Genomic DNA, 5,859 nt, shown 5'->3' with positions numbered 1-5,859 from the left:
AACAGTGTGTAGTCATATGTGATGAAGAGTGGGCTGAACCCGATGGCCCTCCGGCCCCTTCTGTTTCTACTATTCTATGATTCCATGGTTTTCAATGATTGAAAAGACAGAAGCTCATTATACCCCCTGAGGAACAGGGCAGGACAAAACAGATTTACGAAAAACGAGGCCAGGTTTGGAGTTGTTTCTAAGTATTCTTCCATGTATACCATGAAGACCTGAGGAGAAACATACACTAGCTCCTCTGAAAAAGGCCTTCCCTGGCCGAGTCCACACACACACGAAAAACCTGATTGCCTCTGAATATGCTAGTTTTCTGCCTTTGCATCCGTTTCCTCCCTTAAAGCCACTCTGTTATCTTAGTCACCATACTGACTATCAACCCAGGATCAAAACAATGTATAAAACTCAAAATAGGTATTTAAAGTTTAGACATGGTAGGCATGTCATGAGCAGAGCTGGCTGGAACTGAGGGTCAGACTAGATGGTTCAGAAGACCCCTTCTGACTCTCTTCTGTCTATGTTTTTATCCAATTTCCTGGCCCTGAATAACTTTTCATCAAAAATCCTCTGCTTGTTGGGCCTCTGGTGTTAAAATTCATGTGTCCTGTAATATAGGCACAATACATGCACTTATATATGAGTTTTGTAACTTTTGTAATATGTAAACAGATGTTCTGGTAAACCTGTATTTCCCTTGCAGTTCCTGTGTATCATGTGTTTCTTAGCATTTAGTATCAGTAAGCACGTCTTCATTCTCAAGGGGATGTGATGAGGTTATAGGGAATGTCTTGGCAAGATAGGGGTGATATTTTGTGAGGTTAAGGAATTGCAAAAATGCAGATTATTCCTTGCTGTGGCAATAAAAACACCAAGAAAGGATGCTAATTTCCTAAATGGATGTGAGCTGTGCAGATTCAGCCAAAGATTCTGGGTGTGGCATGGGCCCAGAACCAGGATTCAGATGCAGTTATAACATCCAGATGAAGAATTCAGTGTTGCTACATTCAAACTGTAAAACAGTTTGTCATCCAAAAACTGATGCATTCAAAACATGGTGCTGGAGGAGAGCTTTGTGAAAATGCCAGACTGACTGAAAGATGTACAAGTCCTAGATCAAATCAAGCCTGGAAGCAATATTGATTCAACGGAGGCTGCCATTACTTCAGACACATCATGAAAGGTGAGCATCACTGCAGAAGACAATCAGGCAAGGGAAAATCAGAGGCAGAAGCACAAGGGGAAGACCAACTAGGAGAGGGATCAATTTCACAAAGCAAGCCACAGCCCTGAGTTTACAAAACCTGAGCAGGGTTGTGAATGACTGGACATTTTGGAGGAGATTCAGTCATAGGTCACCATAAGTCAGAGATGATTTGCCATCATGTAACAGCAACCAGTTTCCTTCATGGATCACTGCCTTGTCGTGGCGAAGGGGCTTGGGTAGCTCAAGGAAGCTATGAGCTATGCTGTGCAGGGCCACCCAAGACGGCCAGGTCATAGCAGAGAGCTCTGACAAAATGTGATCCGCTGGAGAAGGAAATGGCAACCCACTCCAGTATCTTTGCCATGAAAACCCCATGGACAGCATTAAAAGGCAAAAAGATATGATGCTGGAAGATAAGCCCCTCAGGTCAGAAGGTGTCCAATATGCTACTGGGAAGAGCAGAGGGCTAGTACTAGTAGCACCAGAAAGAATGAAGCGACTGGGTCAAAGCCTCCACAGGAACCTGGAATGTAAGATCCATGAATCAAGGCAAGCTGGATGTGGTCAAACAAGAGATGACAAGACTGAACATTGACATCTTAGGAATCAGTGAACTAAAAGGGACAGGAATGGGTGAATTTAATTCAGATGACCATCAGGTATACTACTGTGGGCAAGAATCCCTCAGAAGAAATGGAGTAGCCTTCATAGTCAATAAAAGAGTAGGAAAAGCAGTACTGGGATACAATCTCCAAAATGACAGAATGATCTCCGTTTGAATCCAAAGCAAACCATTCAACATCACAGTAGTCCAAGTCTATGCCCCAAGCACTGGTGCTGAAGAGGCTGAAGTTGACCGATTCTATGAAGGCCTACAACACCTTCTAGAATTAACACCAAAAAATGATGTCCTTATCATCATGGGGGATTGGAATGCTAAAGTAGGAAGCCAAAAGATAACCGGAATAACAGGCAAGTTTGGCCTTGGAGTACAAAATGAAGCAGGGCACAGGCTGGTAGAATTTTGTCAAGAGAATATGATGGTCGTAGCAAACACTCTTTTCCAACAACCCAAGAGATGACTCTACACATGGACATCACCAGACGGTCAGCACAGAAATCAGATTGACTATGTGCTCTGCAGCCAAAGATGGAGAAGCTCTATACAGTCAGTAAAAACTAGACCAGGAACTGACTGTGGCTCAGATCATGAGCTTCTCGTTGCAAAATTTAGGCTTAAATTGAAGAAAGTAGGGAAAAGCACTAGGCCACCCAGGTATGACCTAAATCATATCCCTGATGAATATACAGTAGAGGTGACAAATAGATTTAAGGAATTAGATCTGATAGACAGAGTGCCTGAAGAACTATGGATGGAAGTTCGCAACATTGTACAAGAGGTAGCAACTAAAACCATCCCAAACAAAAAGAAATGCAAGACAGCAAAATGGCTGTCTGAGGAAGCTTTACAAATAGCTGAGGAAAGAAGCAAAATGCAAGGGAGAAAGAGACACACCCAATTGAATGCAGAATTCCAGAGAACAGCTAGAAGAGATAAGAATGCCTTCTTAAATGAACAGTCCAAAGAAAAAGAAGAAAACAATAGAATAGGGAGGACCAGAGATCTCTTCTAGAAAATTGGAGATATGAAGGGAATGTTTCATGCAAAGATGGGCATGATAAAGGACCAAAATGGCAGGAACCTAACAGAGGCAGAAGAGATTAAGAAGAGGTGGCAAGATTACACAGAAGATTTTTTTTAAAATTTTTAGCCGAGAATGCACTGAGGTTTTACTGAGGTTTTATTGAGGTTTTATGGTACTGGGGTTTTATTGTATTGGGGTTTTAATGTATGGTTTTTTTTTTTTTTTTTTTTTGATGTTGTGAGCCGCCCCGAGGCTTATTGTGATGGGGCGGCATAGAAATGTTTTAAATAAATAAATAAATAAATAAATAAGAACTATACAAGAAAGAGCTTTACGCCCCCGATAACCACGATGAAGTGGTCACTGACCTTGAGCCAGACATCCTGGAATGTGAAGTCAAATGGGCCTTAGGAAGTCTGAGCAACAACAAAGCTAGTGGAGGTGACAGTATTCCAGCTGAGCTATTCAAAATCCTAAAAGACAATGCAGTAAAAGTGCTACACTCAATATGCCAGCAAATTTGGAAAACTCAACAGTGACCACAGGATTGGAAAAGGTCAGTTTACATTCTGATCCCAAAGAAGGGCAATGCCAAAGAATGTTCAAACTACTGCAACATTGCACTCATTTCACATGCTAGCAAATTATGCTCAAAATCCTAAAAGTTAGGCTCCAGAAGTATGTTGACCGAGAACTACCAGAAGTACAGGCAGGAGTTCGAGGAGGGAGAGGAACTAAAGACCAAATTGCCAACATACGCTGGATCATGGAGAAAGCTAGGAAGTTCCAGAAAAACATCTACTTCTGCTTCATTGACTATGCTAAAGCCTTTGATTGTGTGGATCACAACCAATTGTGGCAAGTTCTTAAAGAGATGGGAGTACCTGACCATCTTATTTCTCTCTTGAGAAACCTATATGCGGTTCAAGAAGCAACAGTGAGAACTGGACACGGAACCACTGATTGGTTCAAAATTGAGAAAGGAGTTTGGCAAGGCTGTATACTGTCGCCCTGCCTATTTAACTTATATGCAGAGCACATCATGAGAAAGGCGGGGCTAGATGAATCACTAGTTGGAATTAAGATTGCTGGGAGAAATATCAACAACCTCAGATATGCAGATGATAACACTCTAATGGCAGAAAGTGAAGAGGCACCAAAGAGTCTCTTGATGCGGGTGAAGGAGGAGAGTGCAAAAGTTGGCTTGAAACTTAACATAAAGAAAACTAAGATCATGGAATCCGGTCCTCTCACTTCCTGGCAAATAGATGGGGAAGAAATGGAGGTAGTGAGAGATTTTATTTTCCTGGGCTCCAAGATCACTGCAGACGGGGACTGCAGCCAAGGAATTAAAAGACGCTTGGTCCTGGGGAGGAAAGCTATGGCAAATCTAGACAGCATACTAAAAAGCAGAGACATCACCCTGCCAACAAAAGTGCATATAGTCAAGGCTATGGTTTTCCCTGTTACAATGTATGGCTGTGAAAGCTGGACCATAAGGAAGGCTGAGTGCCAAAGAATTGAGGCCTTTGAATTGTGGTGCTGGAGGAGACTCCTGCGAGTCCCTTGGACTGCAAGGTGATCCAACCGGTCAGTCCTAGAGGAGATCAACCCTGAGTGCTCTTTAGAAGGCCAGATCCTGAAGATGAAACTCAAATACTTTGGCCACCTAATGAGAAGGAAGGACTCCCTGGAGAAGAGCCTAATGCTGGGAACAATAGATGGCAAAAGAAGAAGGGGACGGCAGAGAATGAGGTGTCTAGATGGAGTCACTGAAGCAGTTGGTGTGAGCTTGGGTGGACTCTTGGGGGACGGTGAAAGACAGGAAGGCCTGGAGGAATGTTGTCCATGGGGTCGCAATGGGTTGGACACGACTTCGCGACTAGCAACAACAACAATAGCAACCAGTAGTCCCTGCTTTTCCTTTCCTACTGAAATTATGCTAACAGCACCATTTAAAACCAATAATGTCACTGTTGCAGTGAAAGAACCTGGATCTCAAGGCAGCATTAAAATGTATGGACTGTGTTGTGTTGGAAAGCTGTTGCAAGATATGCAAAATAGGAGTGTTTTCAACAACACTTTTGATGCAATGCAAGAAGAATCATGTGGATCTGCATCAAAACCCCTTCAAAAACATTTTCCTTTGACTTCAGGAAAGCTAATTTTGATAAACTCATAGCACCGAAAATTAGGATCGCATGGCAGGAAATCTCAGCAGGAGCAGAAGTTTAAGAAAGTGTGTGTGTTTGCGGGTCTGGATGTGAATCAGATCTGTATATGACACTCAATTGGGTGGGCTTACTAATACATTTGAACCTAGGAATAACATTCATTCATTTATTTGGTAATATTTATATCCCATCCTTTTTCCTGCAAAGAACCCAATGCAACTTACAAAATCCTCTCCTCTCCTCTCCTCTCCTCTCCTCTCCTCTCCTCTCCTCTCCTCTCCTCACAACAACCCTGTGAGGTAGGTTATGCTGAGAGTAAGTCACTGGTCCAAAGTCACCCAGTGAACTTCATGGCTGAGTGAAGACTAGAATAAAACAATCTGGATGGATTAGAACACCGTAGAAAATAACAGAATTCAATTTAACAGAAGCAACTGCAAAGTTGTTCATGTTTGCAAAAGAAATAAAATGCACAGGAATACCTGGCTTGACTATAGTATGTATAAAGATGATCTTAGAGTTGTAGTCAGTAACAAGCTACCTGAGTCAGCGGTATGCTGTGGCAGCCAAAAAGGCAAATGCGATTTTAAGTTTCATCAACAGAAGTACAGTTGCAAAATCTAGGCACATAATTGTTCTACCCTGCTCTGTGCTGGTCAGACCTCACCTCAAATACTGTGTCCAGTTCTGGATGCCACACTTTGAGCAGCATTCAGATAAATTGGAGCAAGTTCAGAAAAGGGCAACAAAGACAATCTGGGACTTGAAGCTATGAGAAAGGATTGAAGGAACTGGGCATGTTTAGCTTTGAGAAGAGCGGATGAGGGAGGCT

This window comes from Varanus komodoensis, unplaced genomic scaffold (genome assembly GCF_004798865.1).
Source record: "Varanus komodoensis strain SLA01 unplaced genomic scaffold, ASM479886v1 scaffold3, whole genome shotgun sequence".
Lineage (NCBI taxonomy): Eukaryota > Metazoa > Chordata > Lepidosauria > Squamata > Varanidae > Varanus > Varanus komodoensis.
Note: the sequence above shows the minus strand (reverse complement) of the source record.